This window comes from Grampus griseus (genome assembly GCF_964374135.1).
Source record: "Grampus griseus genome assembly, chromosome: 4".
Classification (NCBI taxonomy): Eukaryota; Metazoa; Chordata; class Mammalia; order Artiodactyla; family Delphinidae; genus Grampus; species Grampus griseus.
This window is the reverse complement of record NC_138997.1, coordinates 19,503,150-19,526,486: the sequence shown is the minus strand read 5'-3', so window position 1 is coordinate 19,526,486 and position 23,337 is coordinate 19,503,150. Positions and strand designations below refer to the sequence as shown.

The following is a 23,337-nucleotide window of genomic DNA, read 5'->3' as shown; positions in this document are numbered from 1 at the left end:
GTCCTGGAGTTTGGTACAACTAGTCTTCATCCTCTGTATAAAAATCATGCCATTAGATTTCTTAGAGGCCATTTCTTTTTGTCACCATCTAGACTTCAAAGATTCACTTAGCTCTTTGTATAGGTTATTTTCCAACCCTTCATGAATTCTGTGATAGTCCTAGAACTATCTCCCCACTTTCTACGTGCCACTTGAGTTGAGAAGCTCAGAGGGGGTCATTTTGCTGTGAGAGGGCCTGATCAGTGCTTTGCATAGCACAGGGTAGGACGGCTACAGTGTGCCGTGCTCTGTCCCCTAGAGCACTCCGCTGCTGCAGGCCACTTCCTCTGTCAGAGTGGTCCAGAAACACTGTAACATTAAACATGCAAGCAAAAGGCACAAAAATAAGAGCCCTTATTATCAAGGCTACAGTCTCAGATTTACTCAACCCCAGCCAGATACTAAAACATCACAGGCCCTAGCAATCTTCTGTTACCCAGAGGCCTTGACAAAAATTAAGAGCCACATGACCAGATAAAAACAGTATCTAAAATCACATATCATTTTGGATTTGCTTAAGAAATATCCTTATCATTATTTTAAATATGTATAGGACAACTCTAGTTAAATTTACTTAGATCAAAGTTTAGACATATTGCCTGAAAACCCAGAAGATTAAAAAAAAAACAGAGCTGAAAGATTTGAAGCCAATTTTTCTCTTTCTTTTTTTCTCATGAAGTCTATAAAGCATTCAACGGCACTTGAGTCTGGGCCTGTCCCAAAGTGTTAGCTGTCCACCAAAATCTGTTCTCTCCTTTTCCACAGTAATAGAGTTGTAACTGGAAACACACTCAGCCAGAGTATACCCCACCCACACTCCTGTGTGGTTAGGGATGGTCATTAGAAGAAACGCTTGCCAGTGGAATGTCAGAACTATTTATTGTGTGCCATTTCCAGGTCTGGACTTAAGGCCCTTGACATCCTTCCTCCGTGTTTTTGTTTCTTCTCTGTCCCACTGGATTAAAACCTAGGCATGAAGACCTGGCACTTACATGATGATGAATGGCAGCTAAGACTGATGGTGATGTGAGAAAGAAATCAAAGACTGTGTTCTTTAACCGGGTGTACTGTTGGGTCTCTTTGTTAGAACAGTTTAGCCCTCACTCTAATGCATATATCATTTAACATTCCAAAGTCCTCCAAAGAGGATTCCGGTTTCCAATGAAATCCTCTCCTGCTAGTGCCCTCTGTGACTGGGGAGGAGGGAAAGAGCATCGGAGGGCTCCTAGTGGAATGCAGAGTAGTGCTGAATTTCAACAAAAGGGAAAAGAGCGGCTCTGAGTTCTACAGAACAAGAATGCCATGCAGATTTGCAAGAAAATATTCGTCTAAAACAAGAAACTATTGATTGAAGATTTACAAACAGCTGTAGTTAAGACAAACAGCTAAAAAAAAAAAAGGAAAACAGACCTTTTAGTGAAGAAGAATTAAATCATTAGAAATTCAAGAGTTCTTCCACTGCTGAGTGTGTGACTTTGGATATATAACTAACCCACTGTGGCCTCTGTTTCCTCATCTGCAAATGAAAGACTTTGATAAGGGATGGACCTTTGAAAGGAATAGAATTTTGTTGTGCTCGGAATATGTTAGTTAGCTAATAAATACTTATTCACAGAACAAATCACCTAAATCATAACTCTTTCTGTAAACTTGGAGTTTTATACGGACTTAAGTATATATCCATATTAAAGAATCATTAGCATAATTTTCACTTATATGAAGGATACCAGTAAATAGTGTTACACTGAAATACAGTGTTAACACTAGTTACAACATTCCATGTGAAAAATTCTTATTCTTAGAACACAGAAGCCCAAAAAGCTTCCAAGAAAAATATTAAGACCATTTTTTTTTTGCCTTTAATGTGGGTTGATCATTTGAATCCTCTCAATCTTAGCCCACAGTCTTTAAAGGCAAAGGGAGACTGCTGACTTGTTAAACTGACAGAACCTGTTCAGAACCTCTATTACACTGATTTTATGTATATATTTAAACCTGTGGATGGTTTCCTGAACTTTGATTGAATGTAAGGTGGCCCTGACCCTAATTTTAAAGACTCAACTAAATCTACTTTATTAGAACTGATGCAGGGTTATTATCATGATCACCACTGTACAGCACACCTCAATGAAGATCTCTAAATCGTAAGCACAGGACAAAACACCAAATTAAATACAGTCCTCCCTCCAATATCCTCCCCGTGATTTATGCACGACTGAGTGCCCAAAGATCATGGTTTTAAAAGCCTAACAGCAGCCCAAGAGACACTGGGTGACGGTTAAAATCTGAACTTTTACAGCTTCTGTGAGACAGAGTTCACTGTGAAGAGCTGAGGTAACAGCAGGCTGAGAGTGATGTCAATGTTAATTCATGATTTAAAAATAAAATGTCAAACGAAACCAAGAATTATTTGGAAAGGATGAATCACCATAATATTTGCATTAATTGTAAGAGCAGGTTTTATTTCAAAATTTTGAAATACCAACTAAGCCTTTGGAACTGAAGGATTAGGAAAGACCAGGGAAAGCCTCTACTGCCCCCTTGCTCCCCCAGCCCTTCCCCTCACTTTCCCTTTGCACACAGTTCTGTGCTTTTGAGGAAGGACCTTGAAACAGAACGGGAGACACTGGGTTGACTGGTGAGAAGATGGGCCTAAGCTCTGCCATCTCTCTCCCCCAACAGTGAGGCTTCCAGAAAAATGTTCACACCATGAAAATTCATACAGCTAGCTAGCAATAACTAAAATATCTCCCTGAGCGAATTGTTTGTATTTCTCACATGAAAGACATAATGTTGTAACTGGCTAAGTTCTGAATATATGATGAGTTCTGCATGAAACGCCTAATGGATTATTTTCCACACGTCTGTGACAATTCCACCACTGACATCAAAGGCCAGCATAAGTGGTTCTTAGTGAGGGCAGCAAAACCAAGGCCACAGGGTTGGACAATTAAGGGTAGAATTGGTGGCGCTCCCCTCCTTGTAACTGGGGAAATTTTCTAGGATCAGATATATTCACACTTTTTGATCAGGGCCCACTGTAAGAAAATATATTCTATTAGATTTCATTAAAAAAAACAACTACCATTAAAATCCATTAAAATGATTTCATGAGCCACTAATGGGTCACGACCTGCAGTTTGAAAAACAGAATTTTAGGTACCATCTAGAGAATAGAGTTGGGAATCAGAGAGATCAAGTGTCTCCATTTTCAAGTTTATTTTCAGCCACAATGGACATCACTTAGGTGTAATTTTAGTACCTCATCTTGGATGAAATTACAAGAAAAAGAGTGACTTATTACCATCTCTCTGTTGGATAATAAATAAAGAGAAAGAATATACTGGAGTTTCTTTCCACAGAGGAATTTTTTGGAGGAAACATGCTGTAAGGTTTATGCACTACATATGTGAAACATTGTATGTGTACTACATATAATATAAAACATTCAAATAAAGAGTGTCTATTGACTCTGCAATTCCACTTCCAGGAATTTGTACTAAAGAATTACATGAGCAAGTGTGCAAAAAAATAAGTACAAGAATATTCACTGCAGCAAAAAACTGGAAAGAGTCTAAAAGTCCTTTGATAGGAGATTATTTAATTATAATTATGCTACATTCATAGTTATATGTTATGTAACTGCTAAAAATAATAATTCACATCCAGGGACTTTTACTCCCTAAGTTATAAATTTCTGTTTTAATTTTCTAACTTAATTATGTAATTGGAAATATATTTTTTAATAGAAAAAAAAGAGAAAATCAAACACTGTCCTGAATTTAAAGTTTAACTCTGACATCTTTAACGGTTAATGATATACAGTGAAGAAAACATAAAGTATGAATGAATCAAAAACTTCTAAGCACTACTGGAATCCTCTTCGTAATAAATAGAAAAAAAAATTAACGTTAAAGTGGCTATTTATTTACATCTTTCTGATGATATACTGACTTAGTGATGAAAGAAAAGTAAAGTTAATGGTGATTTAGTTACTTTTCTCAGAAGAGCTGATTTTTTAAAGTTTTTGAAAAAGAATGAATATTTGTGTCCTACCATGTTTAGATTTGTATAAACTCATTTTTTATGTTTTTCCACTCCTCCATCCATTTTCAGCTCCCTATTTTTTTTTTTATTTTTGGTACGCGGGCCTCTCAGTGCTGTGGCCTCTCCCGTTGCGAAGCACAGGGTCCGGACGCTCAGGCTCAGCAGCCATGGCTCACGGGCCCAGCCGCTCCGCGGCATGTGGGATCCTCCCGGACCGGGGCACGAACCCGTGTCCCCTGCATCGGCAGGTGGACTCCCAACCACTGCGCCACCAGGGAAGCCCTCAGCTCCCTATTTTTTGAGTTGGGTACAATATGACCAATTAACACATAGAATAGCTACCTAATAAGTACAAATGCATTGTGCTTGGAGCTGGTATAAGATAAGGTCCCTGTTTACAATGGAATACCAATCTAACAACATTCAACTATTACGGCATGCAAAGCTTACTAGCACAGTTAGGGATACATAGCAAGTGTTAGCCATTTTATTAGGTAGCACCGTAAACATTATGTTTATAATAAATTACGGGAATAATAGGCAGTAAGAGTATAGGCACTCTGAGAAGAATCAAGTATTTTTCTTCCCCGTCCTACACATTTACTGACACACTGCCACATTCCCTCCCTATCCTAACCCTTATCACTGCTGAATAAAATGTTTGCATTTTGCCTCCAGGGACATTTGGCAATGTCTGGAGACATTTTCATCTGTCACAACCCGCAGGTGGTCCTACTGGCATCTAGTGCGTAGAGAACAGAAATGCTGCTAAACATCCTATAATGCACAGGATGGCCCCTCACAGTAAAGAAATATCCGACCCCAAATGTCATTAGTGCCAAGGATGAGAAACCCAGTTGCATGCCACAGTGTCATGATAGTATGCTGGTTCACATGGAGAAAGAACTAAACTTTACTGACTACCTCCCATGAGTAAGGAATTAGAGATAGTGCTTCATATATTTCAGTTAATTCTCACAATATTCCTGAGAACACTGAGGTTTAGAGAGAAGCAGCCATTCGCTCAGGTTGATAAGAGTAATGCTGGCTGCTCTGACTCCACGGACTATGATTTGAATATCACTTGTCTAAGAGGCAGAATTGATTTTCCTTCTGGACTCACAACTTTATTTTAATACAGCATCTTTGCTCTAGGTCTCCTGAATGTTCAGGCTGGAGGTAGTCTACCCATAGCACACCCTGAAAAGCAGAACAGCACTGTGACAGTACACAAAACTTAAGGGAGTCCTTCCTGAGACAACCAAATGTGAAGTTAAAAATACGAAACAATGTTAATGCAAGTGGTAGTTGCTTTTCGTTTTGTTTTGTTTTAGATGTCTCCATTGATCAAGTTCAAAGGATAGAAAGAGAATAAAGAGATTCTCTCTGAAAGCTGCCCACAGAAAACACCACACTCACTAATGGTATGATAAAAGTACGTAGTACATATTTAAAATTAAGGTATATTGAAATGCTCCTTGAATGCTTTCATTAATTTAGTCATTCATTAAAAAAAATATTGAAACTACTATGTGTCAGTTACCAAAGATACCAAAGTACACAAGAGTGAAGCAGTACCTGTACTCACAGAGCTAACAGTTGTGGCAGACTGAAAGCAATGGCCAAAAATTCTTTGCAACTCCACCTGACAAGAGGAAAAATCTATTTCTCCATCCCTTGAATCTCGGCAGGGCTGTAACTTACTCTGACCAACACAGTGAGGTAGAAGGGTGAGTTTTAAATGCAGATTTCAAGAGGCCTTGCAATGACCAACCATTCTGTTCTCTTGGAACACAGCTGCCATGTGAATAAGCCTGGGCCAGCCCACTGGAGGATGAGAGGCCACATGGTGCAGTGAGGGGAAGTCCTAGCAGAGGGTCCCCTGGACCACACAGCACCAGCTAAGCAGCCGAAAGACTTCAGAGATCCCCAGAGCCAGGCGAGACCAGATGACCTAGACAGCCTCCCCAACTGGGAGAAATAACAAATGTTTGTTTCTTAGTTAGCTTTGTGGTGATTTTTTTATGTAGCCAAAAGCTAACTAATGCAACAGTTTAGTAAGTAGGAAGACAGGCAAAAACAATGCAACACGGTAAGTGTCATGGGAAATGGCAGGTATGTGGGGAATGTGTTAGACATCTTGGTGATTCAATAATTACACTTTCTTTGTTAGGGTCCTATTTAGAACACTCTTTGTACTCATTTTTACTTTATTGGCCTATTCAGTTTCCAGCGGAACAAAAGAAAGAAGGACAAGAGGCAAAACCACCATGGTATAAACAGAAATAAAATTAGCACTGTTAAAACCTTCAAAATATAAATATTAATGAATTGCTGCTAGCTTTAAGCAGTGATACCATTATAAAACAATAATGTTTTTAATCCTTTCAACTCCCTACTATCTAACACCAAATTCATCACTCCTATGGCAATGGGCCCCATTCCTGACTTTCCAGGTTTTGCCAATATATCATTCTCTCCTGTACTCAGAGCCAAAACTTCAACATTTTCTCCTTTTCCCTCTGCTTATTTCACACCCATCCAGTCAATAATCAATTTCTGTTGATTTTTTTCTTTGTATTATTTCTTGTATCTGCCCCTCCTTTGCACTTTCCTTTCACTGTTACACCCTAGTTAAACATTCATTGCCTTACCTCTGAATAACAATGATAGCCTCCATACTGTTCTCCTTTACTGTGGTATTTCTTCTTCCTTAAGCCTCTTTCACATCATTGCCACATTACTTACAAGACCAAGTCGAAAGCCCTCAACCGTTCACCATATTGTACTATAAGCATCACCTTAATAGGCTCTTAATACTTAATAGGTGATGCTTATCATATAATATGCTGAGTGGTTGAGGGCTTTCCACTATGTCCTAATACTACATCCTAACCAAAACCTTCTACAACAGGCAGACTGATCATTCAAAAATGCCTTGCTCATTTGCATCTTGTGTATTTGTTCACAGTATGCCCTGCATCCTAAAATGCCACCTTTCTACTTAAATATTACCCAGTCCTCAAGCCTCTACTGAAATCCAACATTTGCCAAGAAACCCTATATTTCCTCTGTAACCTGCAGCTTTATAGTCCACATAAGGGCTATAATACTTCTGTGTATCGATGACTGCACACTGAACAACATACTGTTCTACTGCAATTTAACTTTATATATTTATCATCTTTTTAACTGGATATAGATGCCTAAATATAATAGAGTTTTACTTCTTTGAATCGCGAAATTAGTAAATAAGTACTTTAAAAAAATTACCTTTGCATTAATGGTAAGAAACAGTACAATTCCAGATTTGTTCAAATGTGGACTTTTGGTTTCAGTCATGACACTAACAATTATTGAACTTGCCCCATTGCCATACTCAAATGTAAAGCTATACAAAATACTTGAAGCAATAATTTAAGACACTGGACAAGAGACAGTATAAGGCTGTATACCATAAGAGAATGGAAATACTTGAGGTGTGTTCCAAACTCACTTTTTGACTGAGGGCACGTTCCAAACTATGACACAAGGACGTAGAGCCCAAATAGAGAGCAGCAATCTCACAGGGGAGAGTATCAGAAAGGAGAGATACACAGAGAAAGAGGCTCATAAATCTCCAGAGGGGTCACTTCCGGGCACTGGCCAAATATAAAACTGTGCTAGTGCAGGACAAGATTCTGCAGAGCCTACTAGAAAATAGCTGCTGGGGATCCAGATCCAGGGACAAGGGGGAACAATGATAAGCTGAACTGAGATTCCAGAAGTTCCCGGAACTTCTGAGAGACACTGAAGTTCTAATCATCTAGGGTGAAGAGACGTCACTTAACAATCTTAACATTCAGTTGTGACCTCAGAAGACCATGCAATGGGAGTAAAGGATATACCCTAGAATAAGGGCTACTCTAAACTCATCTTAATAAAACCAGGTGATCCACCAATAAATTTATTGCCCGTTACCACAAAATTCAACAGTCTTTAACAGAAAACAAAGATCCATACTCTCTACAATGGGGTATTCACAATGTGCAACACAAAATGACAAAACATGCAAAGAAGTAGAAAAATGTGACTCAGAAGAAGAAATATGACACAAATGATGAAATGAGCAGCCAGTACCTTTAAAACTGCCAATAGTAACATGTTCACGATTGTAAAAGGAAATATGGATATAAGGGATAAACAGATAGGAGATCTCAGCAGAGAAAAGAAAACTATTAAAAAAGAAAAATAACCAATGGAAAATTCTAGACTGAAATGAAATTTCACTAGGTGTACTTATTAACATATTGAGCAATGGGGAAGAAAGGATCAATAAACTTGAATAATGGCCAATAAAAACTATTCAAGTGAAGCACAGAGAAAAAAGGCATAAAGAAATTAAGACACCTTCAGTGACTTATGAGACAACATGAAGTGGTCTTAACACATGTATAATTTAGAATCCCAGAAAGAGGGAGAAGAGAGAAAAAATATTTGAAGAAATAATGGTGGAGAATTTTCCAAACTTGATTAAAAAAAAAAATCAACCCATGACCCAAGAATCTCAAAGAACCCCATGCTGGATAAACACAAACAAAACCACAGTTAGCCATATTACAGCCATACTGTGAAAAACTAATAAGAAAAAGAAAAAAATCCTAAAAGCACCCAGGGACAAGGGGAAACAATGATAAGTATGATAGCTGACTTCTCATCAGAAACAATGATGCAAGTGCTGAATGGAAAAAACTGAATCAGTGAACAATTCTATATTCAGCAAAAATATCCTTTAAAAATAAAAAGTGAAATGGACATTTTTCAAATAGACAAGAGCTGAGAGAATGTGTAGTCAGCAGGTCTGCTAAAAGATATGTTAAAGAAAGTTCTCCACGCTGAAGGGAAATGATACTAGATAGAAACTTGGACCTACATGGAAGAATAATAAACACCAGAGGTGATGAATATGTGGGTAAGTATAAGACTTTTTTCTTGTTTGTTATTCAAGAGAAACATTACAATAAATTTTGGGGTTTATAACCTATGCAGAAGTAAACTGTATAACAATAACAACACAGAGGAAGGGAAGAGGACAAATGGAAGTAAAACACTATCGAATTCTCACACTATATATGACATGTTACGGTATTAATTCATGGTAGACTCAAGGATGCATATTATAATCCCTAGAGCAACCACTTAAAAAAGTAGCCGACGAAGGACATAAAATGGAATTTAAAAAGTAAACTTGGTTTATTCAACAGATGGCAGGAAAGGAGGAAAAAATGAATAAAGAACAGAGGGCACAAATGGATAACAATTACCAAGATAGTAGGCTTAAACCCAACCATATCAATAATTACATGAAATAGAAATAGACTAAAGTCACCTATAAAAAAGTAGAGATGGTCAGACTGGACACAAAAGCAAGACTCAGGTATATGCTTTTCATGAGAATTACACTTTAATATTAAAGACTGAGATAGTCTCAAAGTATAAAGATGGGAAGTTATACCAGTTACACCATGGAAATACTAAATATAAGAAAGCAGGCTATACTAAAATATCATATACAGTACACTTCAAGAGAAGAACGATTACCAGGGACAAACGGGAACATTTCATAAGAATGAAGGGTCAAATCATCATGGAGAAATAATGATCGTAATGTGTATGTATATGTTAACAGAGCTTCAAGATGCATGAAGTAAAAAGTGGCAGAACTAAAGGAAGCAGAAATAGCCACAACTATAGTTAAGACTTTTAACACTCTTCTCTCCATAACTGATAAAAGCAAATCAAGAGAACATCAGTAATTTTCACAGAAAATTAAGGAACAACACCATCAGCCAAATTAACCTAAGTGCATATACAGAACATTGCACCAGTGATTGCAGACTACACATTCTTTTCAAGTGCACATGGAACACTCACCAAGATAGACTATATGTTGGACCACAAAACAAGTCTCAATAAATTTCAAAGAAGTGAAAACATATAAAATATATTATCCAAACACAATGAAATTAAAAACCAAGACTAGAAAGATACCTAGAAAATCCTCAAACATATATGATTAAGTCATGTGTTAAACTGGGTGTGTGCCTTTAGAATCAACAAACATAGTAAATATAACTTCATTACCCTGTATGAAAGAAGCATCTAAATTCTTGCTGTACCTTGTCCATTGTAACCATGGGGGGCAAGGATTTTTTAAGAGAAGTGATTAGGATGCATTCTAATGCTTTCTATAAGAAACAAATCTTTGCCTGTGGTGTTTTCTTAATCACAGATGACTGAAATTTATAGGATCAAAAAATATTTTGGACATTTTCTAACCATATTATAATTGTCATGTATATCAAATGGCAGATTCCATTCTAAGTAACATTTCTTTTTGTTTACACTACAGTAGGATAAAATCTGGTGAATATAAATTTGCATATCTATAAAAGTTCTCTAAAGATTTATAGTAAATTGGCTAAAGCTTTACATGTTAGAACTGAGTCACTCGTGGGGAGATTGCTGCCTTCCATTTCCATATAAAAACCAATTCAATACACCTACTCAAAGTTTGAGGTCTTTCACTAAGGTGGCATTCAAAAGGGATTTGACTTACTGGACCTTGTTCTGAACTTTTTGCTTCCACATTTCTACTTCTACAGATTTCTTCCTCCCTAAAACTAGAGTACGATGGTGGGGGAGGATGTATGAATACGCACAGCACAGAGGCCTTTTAGGGCAGTTAAATATACTCTTGTATGATAACCATAACGATGGATACATGTAATTATACATTTGTCTAAACCCACAGAATGCACACCACCAAGAATGAACTGCAGTGTAAACTCTGGATTTTGGGTGATTATGATGTGTCAATGTCAGTTCATCCATTGCAGCAAACACACTGTTGCGGTCGGGGAACACTGATAACGGGGGAGACTATGCATGTGTCGGGGAGGGAGTATACGGTAAATCTCTGTACTTTCCCCTCAATTTTGCTGTGAACCTTAAACTGCTCTAAAAAAATAAAGTCGTAATAAAAAAAGAGTATGACCAAATTTTAATTTCATGTCTGACCTTTGTCTTGAGGACCAATTTGGAGTATTTGTATTTTCAGATTGAGGAGGAGGAGACCTCGTGGATTATGAATTAGAGATTAATATTCCTTTTTTTTTTTTTTTTGGCCGTGCTGCATGGCATGCAGGATCTTAGTTCCCCCACCAGGGATCAAACCCGTGCCCCTTGCAATGGAAGCGCGGAGCCCTAACTACTGGACAGCAGGGATTTCCCAAGAGATTAATATTCTTTTGATCAAACATAGAGAAACTGATCACATTCTCTTAAATCTGAATATGATGACTTTAGTATGGATTTTCATTTTTACTAATTCTACAATATCAATAAAAATATATCCTTTATGTTTTAAGAGAAAAGGATTCATCATGTGGACCAGCAATACTTGGTTCTACGTATGTGGTGACAACTGGCCTGGAGGGAGAAAATGGTTTCCTTTAAGAAAGAATCACAACAAGCTTCCGATTACACACACACATAAATAATAATTTGCAAGCATCAAAATTAGGCCTTATACAGAGGACCGTTCAGTCCTTAATCTAGATATGAAGGCCTTTTCACAATGACCATGCCTATAGATAAACCCTTCAATATATGCAGATGTCAATGTATTGGGTTGGCCAAAAAGTGCCTTCGGTTTTTAAGTAAAATAAGACACATTTTTCATTTGCACCAAGAACTTTACCAAGCAATGTATTCACCCTTTTGTTCCATTATCTTCTGTCATTTTTCAGGCAGCTTCATAATTCCATCTTCCCAAAACTTTTTCTCTTTTTGAGCAAAGAACTGATCCTGTGCCTTTTACAGTCTTCCAGGGAATTGAAATTTTTTCCATTAAGAGAATTTTGTAAAGACCGAAATAAATGGAAATCCGAAGGTGTAATGTCTGGTGAATACGGCGATGAATCAGAACTTCCCGGCCACGCTGTAACAGTTTTTGCCTGGTCATCAAAGAAACATGCAGTCTTGCGTTATCCTGATGGAAGATTGTGTGTTTTCTGTTGACTAATTCCAGATGCTTTTTTGCCAAGTGCTGCTTTCAGTTGGTCTAACTGGGAGCAGTACTTGTTGGAATTAATCGTTTGGTTTTCCAGAAGGGGCTCATAATAGAGGACTCCCTTCCAATCCCACCATATACACAACTTCACCTTCTCTGGATGAAGACCTGCCTTTGGTGTGGTTGGTGGTGTTCATTTCATTTGCCCCACGACCTCTTCCATTCCACATTATTGTACAGTATAGACTTGTCATCGCCCATCACAATTTGTTTTAAAAATGGAACGTTTTCATTACGTTTAAGAAGAGAATCGCATGCGGAAATATGGTCAAGAGGTTTTTTTCCACTTACCTTACGTGGAACCCAAACATCAAAGCGATTAACATAACCAAGCTGGTGCAAATGATTTTCAACACTTGATTTGGATATTTTGAGTAGGTCAGCTATCTTCCGCGTGGTATAACGTTGATTGTTCTCGATTAATGTCTCGATTTGATCGCTATCAACTTCAACTGGTCTACCCGACCACAGAGCATTGTCCAGCACGAAACTTCGCAAACCACTTTTGACGTGTTCGATCAGTCACAGCACCTTCTCCATATACTTCACGAATCTTTTTTTTGTTTCAATTGCATTTTTACCTTTCTTGAAATAATAAAGCATAACAGGCCGAAAATGTTGCTTTTTTCTTTCCATCTTCAATATTAAAATGGCTACACAAAAATTCACCAATTTGGGGCTTCCTTGGAGGCGCAGTGGTTAAGAATCCGCCTGCCAATACAGGGTACACGGGTTCGAGCCCTGGTCTGGGAAGATCCCACATGCAGTGGAGCAGCTAAGCCCGTGTGCCACAACTGCTGAGCCTGTGTTCTAGAGCCTGTGCTCCACAACAAGAGAAGCCACCACAATGAGAAGCCCGCGCGCAGCAACGAAGACGCAATGCAGCCAAAAATAAATAAATTAAAAAAAAAAGTCACCAATTTTGATGTCTTTTTTTACATGCACGCTGATATGACAGCTGTCACATACAATCTAACAAAATTGTTTCAAATGAAAATAAAGATAACTAAGTGCTACTAGAGCCATCTTACAGAAAAAAACGAATGAACCTTTTGGCCAACCCAATATAAAGTGAGAAGGAAAAAGGGTGAACCACCCTCTCCTCTATGTCTGGTAAGGTCTGAATACTTCTTTCTCCCGTGTCTCTTTGTCACTGATCTTAACTGCTCGGCAATAAGCAAAATATCTACTCAAACTCATAAATGACAAATTAATGTCAAAATTTAATTTTTAAATATTTTCACTTACATATTTTGTTCGGTGAGGAAAATCTGAGATAAGCTGCCCTTAGGGCTTTTAACAAGAGGAGAGTTAGTGCCTACTTGTGTAAAGCTCATTATTAGCACCTTGAAGTAATGAATTCATTCAGTCAACTCTTGATTGTTACGCGGACAAATATGAGTCACGGAACCAACATTTACGTAATCCAAGAGTCATTAGTGAAACCTTTTAAATGAGACTGAAGGGTAGGAATCTTGACTAAGAAGGGGCAGAAAGGGGGCTTTTGGTGTGCTGGTTACGTTCTATTTAATGTTAAGTGTGTTCACTTTGAGATAATTCATTAAAGCCATAATCTCACGATTTGTGTCCTTTTTTGGTTATGTGATTCTTCAATTTTAAAAAGGCTAATATAAGAAAAAAATATTTTAAACTGAAAACATTAAATGATCTAATAAGCTCCATGAAATTGTGGATTTCTGTCTTGTTCAGCACTGTATTCCCAGTGTCTAGAACCTGGCACATAGGAAGGACTCAACATGTATTCAAATAAATTAACGGTTAAAAAAAAATCCTACTATGCAAAAGTAGAACAGCTTATATAAAAAGCAAAGGTTCCCCACACCACCTCCCAACTCCAATCCTGCTTTTCCGAGTGATCAACTTTTTAACACTCTTAACTTTCTCTTTTTGGTTTTCCTGGGGGTTCTTTTCATATCCTTAAATACTATGTTTATATCTTTTTTCTTAATTGATCAATTTAGACATTGTGTTCTTGCTATGACAGATGAGGATTCAGCTCATAAGACTACCACTTCCCTATCTTCTTCCTCCAAATATAGTTATAATCAGTGAGACCTTGAAGCAATTTACAATCAAAATACTGAATTTTATATTCAATTTCTGTATCATGTGTGCCTTAAATTGCTTCGGAGGTATGAACATGAGTTCATAGTAGAGAATAATTAATTATGAAAAGATGCAACCCCAGAAACACCTGACGTCAGAAAGAAGCTAGACTGGGACCATAAATGATAACTCATAATCCAAAAATGGACAGTTCCTCATCTTATCATATTGATAATCAAGAACTGTCTTTGTACTTTCTTACACGAATTTTCCTTAAGTTGACCTATCTCAACATGGCAAGAAAATCTGGAGTCTTCCAAATAACACTATTATATCAAAGAAACAAATAATTTTAGAGGGAGATGCTCATTTAGTCTGTCTCATTTTTTTTAAGAGAGAAAATGAGACCCAGAGAAGTTAATTAACTTGCCCAGAGTCACACAGCTTAATCAATAGCAGTCTATCAATATTCTGTCTAGTTATTTACTTATTCATTTGGCAAACTTACTGGGTGCTGTGCTGATAAAAATAAGATAAAATTCCTCCCCTCAAGATATTTTCTGTCTAGAAAGCATAAGAAGTCAAGAGCCCATGGACTGGGAGCACATAAATCTTTATGGGGAGGTCAGGGAGAATGGATAGAGGAGGGACAGAGAAATGGTGATGTGTACACCATGCCTGAAGGCTGAGTAGTCAGCACAATGGCTAGGAAGGAGAGCACACTCCTCACACAGGGAATGCATATGCAGAGGCATTCAAAGTGAGAAAATAGGGCAGATAGGAACTGAAAATTGATATGGATGACTTGAGAAATAGGGGATGGGTGAGGAGCAAGGGTGGGGGCGAGGTGTGCAGGAATCAGCTTGTAACGACAATGGAGACATTTCAGAAATATAAAGATCGTGATATGAGCAGATCTTCACTTCAGAAAGCTGACTTTTATGCTGGAATGAAGGATGGAATAGAAGCAGGAGATTATGCATCAGGAGCAAATGAAAAACATGAAAGCTGGAAATTCAGTGAGGAAGGGATGAATGCTGGAGATGAGAGGGGGATGAATGCTGGAGATGAGAGGAGGCTGAATTGATAGAATTTGGTGATGGACTGGAGGAGATAAGTGAGTATGCATGAAGAATGGGTTTCTAGATTTCTGGCATGGGAAACCTACTGAATGGACCACAGTGGGCTAACAACTGTATCCCCTAAATGTGCTGGGAGGAGCAATTTGGTGGGTGGGAATGATGATAAATTTGATATTGGCATACTGACGGGGACATCCATGTAATGATACTTAAGTGCCTCAGCAATAAAATTACTGTTTTCAGTTTAACACATATTTAGTACGTACAGCAAAACTGCCCCCCTCTCCAGTCATCCATCTATTTCAACTTGGATTAATTCCTATTTGGCTATTATGTTAGACTTTTCAAGAGAAATAGGATACTTTCCCTGCCCATCATAAAAAAGCACTTCAAAGTAAATGACTGTTAAGGCAATGTTTTAAAATAGGAAGTATTAAAATCTTCCAAGGTGTGCTTGTTAAATTTAGTTAAATGTCTAAAACGGGAAACTGGGTAAACACATGGAGAAACCATAAAGACATTATATCAAATAAATGCTATGATATAGCAAGAGAGCAAGGAAGTGTATTTAACTGTTATCAGATACCACGCTTTTGATTTTATAATTTCCCAAGTGTACTGAGGTCTGCTTAACACAACTGACTTAAGAATGTGGGGGAAATGACTATTGATTTCAATTAATCAAAAGTAGGATAGGGCTTCCCTGGTGGCGCAGTGGTTGAGAATCTGCCTGCCAATGCAGGGGACACGGGTTCGAGCCCTGGTCTGGGAAGATCCCACATGCTGCTGAGCAGCTGGGCCCGTGGGCCACAGCTACTAAGCCTGCGCGTCTGGAACTTGTGCTCCGCAACAGGAGAGCCCGCGACAGTGAGAGGCCCGCGCACCGCGATGAAGAGTAGCCCCCGCTCGCTGCAACCAGAGAAAGCCCTCGCACAGAAATGAAGACCCAGCACAGCCAAAATAAATAAATTAATTAATTTTTTTAAAAAGATAAAAAGTTAAAAAAAAGAAAAAGTAGGATAAGCCACAGTGAAATGTCTACAAAACAGTTCTATTCAAGGACAACCTCTCACTCTTTTCATTATGACCCTCCTCTTCTCATCTATGATATACAGAATTTATCCTTTTCTCTGGAATTCTGATTTACTTTCTAGATTATTTTTCTTTTCCACATTTAAGTCAAAAATAAAGTTCAAGATCTGATTTTATAGAGAACTCTCCACTAAAACTTTATCTATACTTTCATTATCCTTTGTTTTGGCCACAGTTTTCAACATTAACTTTAACTTTTATTCTTTACCTTCATGTTTCTTCCTTTCTACTTTAAATGTCCTCTATATGAACAGCCATTCATACTCCTTCCATCCTTCCACATTGTCTGTAACTTTATAAATCATACAGGTGCTTATATTATTCAGAGAGCATTATACTAGATGCTGTAACTTTTTAGGGATTCTTTTCCTCTGACCTCACAACCACACCTAGCCCCCATTTAAAAGAAAAATACACTTTATAAATCAAGTCTTAATGATCAAACACCAATAAATGGTTATATCTTAGAAAATAAACCTATACCTAAGTTAAGAACTGGTAGATAAAGTTCTTCAAACATCAATAAAACATAAGTCAGGGATTCATGTTAAAACACTAAAAAAAAAAAAAAAAATAGTCATTCTCTCCATTCCTAAAATTCTTGTCTTGGAAGGCATATTTTCTAGGACAATTAAGCAATTTATTTTCACTATTTAAATGAATTGCAGGCTTGAACCCAGAACCGATGAAGAGGTAGATTGATTAAGGAATTTGTCATCACTTTTAATTTTTCTTTTTTCAAGCTTAATATTATTAGAATTGATTTCTGGAGATAAAAATGAAGGATACGTATGCCCTGACACTGAAATATACTGTGATATGTTTAGTAAAACCACACAATAAATAATAAAAATGATAATTTTGTAAAATAACTATTTTGACAAACAAAATTCATTATAGCAATCAAGTTATTTATTTAATGTTAATTAAGCTCTCCCTATAGAGGTGTGCTTAACTTTATGTAGGTTTTGTAGTTTAATTCAAGTTAGCAAAAAAAGAAAATCTCATGTACAAATGCTAGTGAGCCTCATATATCAAAAGGCTTAAATCTAAGAAAAATCCAAAGCTTTATTTTCCAGTATGAAATGTTTGAATGGTCCATACATTTTGTGATTCACACAGTGAAGACTGGGACAACATTAGAGCTCTGTGTTTTCGTTTATGCCCAGAAGCTATAGACTGAGCTGATTATGTAATGGAACACAGCAAAATTTATCTGTTCTCTCCAAATCTTCTCACAGGGAAGCTATATGCAGAGTACTTGGATTATTTTATTATTCTAACTAACAAACACTGCTGCTATTCACTTTTCAGGTTACTTTTCAACAATGACAGCTTTACAATGTACTTGTTATATAAGTAAACATTTATTTTCTTCCTCAGTTTGTTGGCAACAACAAAAATTATACATATATGTATTTGTAAACAACTTTTAAAATTAATTTTTAAAACTTGAATGTGTGTTTGTTAAGTGATTTGAAGAGAGGTCAGGGTCAGAACCAGAATTAATTAAGTCCAAAGCTGAGTGGACTGAAGTTAGGAGTTTTCAGTAAAATGGTTCTGACTCTCCCTGAAGGTATAATACCAGGCCTGGGAGTGTTGGCATTGTACCTTTTTCTAGTGTAGATGGTATATTTCATTTCATAAATTGTGTCCACAGAGAATAAATGGTTAGATTCAGAGTTCCAAGGAAAATTTTCTGAAAATGCTACAAATGAGAAATAATGAACAAAACCCTCCTGTGATGAGGCCCCAGGTTTTACAGTGTTGCAAAATCATTACAGTATGAAGGCAGAAAGTATAGTAAATGTTGCCTGCTGGTTCCTGAGGTTTTCCAGCTATAACCTTTTCCCCCCAATTTTTTATAGGTCATAAGTATTTTATTCCGGATGTCATAAAATATTTTGGTTTTACTTTTTGATTGATTCATTTAGATAGGCTTTAACAATCTTTGGATTACAAAGCAGTGCTTGCAGCATCAGTCAGGCTCCATCAGCCAGAATTTTTTTCACAGCTTAAAGAAATCACCTATAGATTAAATTCATTAATATCTGTCAAAAGTATGGGTCAGAATAAAAGCTGGTTATAAGATTTTTGGCCTAATGGTGAAATGTAAATGAACAGTAATAAGCCAATTTGTAATAGGGAATTAAGCCATCCGTTTCATTATTCTAATTTCAAAAACAGGCAACAAATCAAAGCAGATGAAACTTGTACTACTGATAATTAAATCTATTACTGCAAAAAATATAAAAGAATAACAATGAATTGATTTCTTTTTAAATTTTAAAATGCGATGATAAAATGTTTAAATACAATATTTTCATGATTAATATTGTAAGTTTAACAAATATTTTCATCCATAATCTACACTCTTGAAGAGTCTATACTCTTTAACAAATCACACTTTATATCACTTTTGTGTAAAACTGTTAGGGTTTAAATTTTTTATAGTGAAGCAGTGAGATTTCATTTCACAACTTAGTTTCTAAACTATTAGCTGATATTCAAGGGTAGGTCTACCAGCCTCACCTGAAAATATGAAAGCGTATTAATTTGCACCCAGGAATCCTCTCTAAAACAACAGAGACCAAAGGTATGAAACAAAGTCATCATTGAGAAAAGAATGCTACTTCTTCATCTAACAGTGAAGCACTGGATACTCATTAATGAAATATTGCAAAGATAAGTGTCTTGGTAATATTACCCTAATTATTAACTCTACCAGATTATCTGGTTGCAAATATTAATCTTTTTTGATTAAAAAAAAATGCTCAAGGAGCCAAACTGATTTGCTAAACTATGTCACAAGTCCCAACTTTCCTCTCTGAAGATGAATGAATGCCTCTATCTTTAAAACCCTTAAGGTCTCCTAAGCAGTGACAGGGTCAACTCAAAGGGGTATGTACGCTTCTCATGATTTACCTGCTCACCTCCAAGAACACTGTAGGGGAATTCAGTATTTATGGGAGATACAAGAGAGCAAATGAGAAGTCATTCTCAGAAAGCAGGGTCAATTGCTTCAGTATGGTTTGCTGGTCACCAAGAAGCAGCTGTCAATTAACTCTGATCAGACATAAATGTAGATGTAGGAGCAGCACATCTAAAAGTGGCCCCCAGCACGAAAATTCTGTTCCTTCTCCTCCTCCTTCTCTTCTTAAAACATAAAACAATCATGCCACCTTGTATGATTCATATTATAAACAGAAAACCAATCAGCCAAACGAAACAACCTTCCTACTAAAAGTAAGGGAAATTAATGAGAAATTTTGCATAGCCATTGATTCCTATATATCCACTCCTGTTAATGTGATTGCTGTTCAATCTGTAGACTAGAAGAGCATAACCTGAATATCTATTCTTATTGGTTAAACTACTCTGCATTTCCAGATACATTTTCTGCTGCAGTCATTTCTATGCTCAGAACAGCACTTCTACTAATAGGTTCTAAAAAAGAAAAAGATATTTTGACTACTTTATTAAAAATCTATATAGAAACGCAGATATCATTTTTTTAATTTATTGTTTTAAAATGTCAACTACTGTTCTTATTTCTCCCAAGTTCAAACTAATTGAAGGTTATGAAGTAACCACTTCCCCCAGAAGCCAGAACTTTCACCTCTTCTGAACAGGGGAATACCTCTCATAAATTAGGTAAAAAATAAGGGCTTGCTGATTGAATGATAGTCCAAGATTCCTGTGGCTGCCAATTCCTTATAAAGACCTTCCATCTACCACAGTGAGCAATCCCTGAAAGTCCAGGTAGTCACTTACTTCATCAATTATCTGGAAGTCTGAAAGCTGTGGTAAAAACAACCTGCGTAAATATTAGTTTCTCAACTAGTGCCAATTTGTTCCAAGGAAAGTGACAAGAGAAATGTGAGGGCTGTGATCTCTAAATCTAAAATTCTATTTCAGACTAATTGAACTTTTACCAAGTGCAAGTCAGTCATTACAGATGATACTGTTTAAAAGGTAGAAGAAGGAAGTGCAAAGATCAAAGGAGCGCTTACAAAGGGGAACAACTATTTTTGTACATATACTCCAGTATTTACTAACGGGGTTTGAAAACCGGGCGTTTACTCAGCCCATGTGAATGCCAACTGCAGAACACAAGATAAAATTGAAAGTTCAAAACAAACAGATTTTCAAATCACCACCAATCCCTAATTGGATTATATAGAACTTCCTTTAAAAAGTCTTTCAAACAAGGTTAGAAGTGGTTTTCTATTCACGGCAAGCAGTATTTCAGTCCAGTAGGCTGTGGCCCAGGAAGACATTTTATCTAAATAAGCTCCAGAGGGCTTTGAGGAGTTGCAGGTATCAATGTGGATGAGTAAGTTCAGGAGAGCTCATGTTTCCATTGATCATACGTGCTCTTCTCACTTTAGCAATTTAATTACATGATAAATTAATCTTTTTATTTCCTGTCTTCTCAAGTGCAGAAGCTCAAAAAAATACTCTGCTTTAAGTTATTTACATAACTTCTTTAGTGCCTCAAACAGTAAAAGGATTCATCTCTAGAAAGCACAACATTAAAATCAGGAAAACAGCATGCTTCAGCTGAGGGCTTTATTTTAATCAGATTCCCATTTAAAGTTTTAGCAACAGGAATGCAATTTAAACTACTCAGGTGTATTCAATTGAGGTATTTTGCTAGAAAAATAAGCACTGAACATCTTGATCCTAAGCTTTAGTGTTTACCAAAGATCACCAGTCTGTAGAAGAACATTTCTATGCCAGAGCCATTAAATGGTTTAGTAATACAGTCATTCTCTCAGATTATGGGCTTTATAACAAAATCTTTAAGTTAAATATAGTTATTTAGTTACCTGCAATACTGAAAAACCCGACTTAGCAAAGTCCATGAAAACCGCTTAAATCTTGATAATCAAAGCCAAGCAATCAACCAATCTTCGTACAAATTTCCTAATTTACTACAGTAAATTAATGAGAAATTTTATGTAGCCATTGACTCTTACACACCACTCCTGATAATGTGATTCCTGTTCAACCTACACACCAGAAGAGCATAATATGAATATTTACTCTATTGGTTAAACTACCCTGCATTTCCAGATACACTTTCTACAGCAGTCATCTCTCTGCTCAGAACAGCACGTCTACCAACAAGTTCTGAAGAAGCAGAAGATGATATTTTGACTACTTTATCAAAAATGCATATGGAAGCTCATATATTTTTTAAATTTATTATTTTAAAATGTCACGATAGGCTTTGTTTATATCATTTTTGTTTAAGAGGTCATGCACAACACATGGTACAGCTGTCCAACTGTTTTACATAATCAGGGTGTCTAAAAAGTGTTCTAAGTGGGTAATTTCGCTCTCAAACGCCAGGCAGGCCCTGTAGGATCAGTACCAGGCCCTCCTTATCTTTTGAAAACTAAGGTACAGGTCCTATAGTAGGTGAGCATATCCTGTCCTGGTTGGGGTGTGTGTGTGTGTGTGCGTGTGTGTGTGTGCGTGAAGTGGGGGGTTTCTTCTGGAGGTAGGAGACCAGGAATAAGGCTGTCCAGTTCAATCTTGGGGAGCTGGGGAGGGCTTTCCCAGCCCAGAGGACTGACATGCACTTCTGCTTTCATTTCGTGGAACGCCCTTAGGTGAAATCTGCTTCTGCACTGCACCAACCACCTTCCCCTCACTCCTCCGCGCCCAAGCGCCCCTCATCCCTCAAGCCCCGACCCCCCGGCAGAGGAAGGGGAGATGGGGATAAAATAAGTTTGCGCGAGTTCCCCTCCGCGCCGCGTTCCCGCCCGGCGGAGGGAAGGGGGAGAAAGAACGGCCCGGGCGGGCAGCCGCGGCCCTCCGGCCGACCGGCCCGTGCTTAGTCCGGAGGTGCCTTTCCCCCCTCGCGCAGAGCCCATGCGCCTCTCCGCTACTGTCAACCTCGTCCTCCGGTCTAGCCGAGCGGTTAGCGCAGGAATGAGGAAGTCCGAGCGGGGCCGGACGGGGTGCGGGGCGGGTGGGTGGCGGGAGTCGGGCCGCACTTCGCCGGCGGGGCCCCCGCTTGCCCGAGTCTGGCTTACCCTGCTGGCGGGTCCGCGCTCGGCCTCCTTGCGCCTGTGGCTCCCGCTCCGGGGCGGCGCGGGCCTGGGGGCCGAGGAAGGAAGAGGCGGCGGCCGGCCGGAGCCGGAGCGGGTCGGATCGAGTCCGGGCGGGCGCGCGGTCTCGCCGGGCCAGTCAGCGCCGCGCCATGGCCGCAGCGCGGGCGGAGGTAACGCCGGGCGCGCGGCTGCGGGACCACGGCGTCGCCGCCTTCCCGGCCGCGGCGGCTCCGGCCTGGGCTGCCCCGGGCTCTCGAGTGAGGCTGGCGGCGGGACGCTGGCGGAGGGCGGCGGCGAGAGGCCCGACCGACGGGAAGAGCAGGGGAAGCTGTCGGCGCGTCGCCGGGCCGCTCCGGTGGCGAAACCTCCTCTTCCTGCCCCGGCTCGCTGGTGCACTTCTCTCTCTTTCTCTCTCGCTCACTCTCTCACTTCCTGGCTGGAAATTCCCACTGACGTCGAGAGAGAAGACAGACAGACGGACACACGCGCGCACGCCGCGGGGGCGGGAGGTGGGGTCGCCGCCGGGGGTGGGGGAAGCCCGCACGCCTGGTGGGGGGGTGCCTTGCGCCCCCGGCCCGGCCTCGCCGGCCAGCTCCGCACCCACCCCTCGGAGCCGCTGCTGGGCGCAGGCGAAGGGGGCACGTTCGGCGCCCTGGACGCCGGCGTCCCCCGCGGGGCGCCCGCTCCTCCGCCGCCGCTCCGGGAGCCCCGAGGGCAGCGGCGGACGGAGACGCCCCCTGGAAGCGCCCGCGGAGCCGACTCTTGATGGGAAGCAGGCGGCGCGGAGGCGTCGGCCGTGAGGCTGTGAGAGTCAGCGGGTCCAGAGCCCCGA

General features: G+C 39.1%; 1 protein-coding gene across 2 annotated transcripts in view; it reads right to left on the bottom strand.

Annotated features, from left to right (window-relative positions):
- Positions 1 to 22,610, bottom strand: part of NFKB1 (nuclear factor kappa B subunit 1) — a 121,668-nt gene extending 99,058 nt beyond the window's left edge. For both annotated transcript variants that reach the window (XM_082653173.1, XM_082653174.1), the window contains exon 1: positions 22,488 to 22,610. The gene's annotated coding sequence lies outside the window, so the exon portion shown is untranslated. The remainder of the gene's footprint in view (positions 1 to 22,487) is intronic.
- Positions 22,611 to 23,337: the final 727 nt, after the last annotated feature.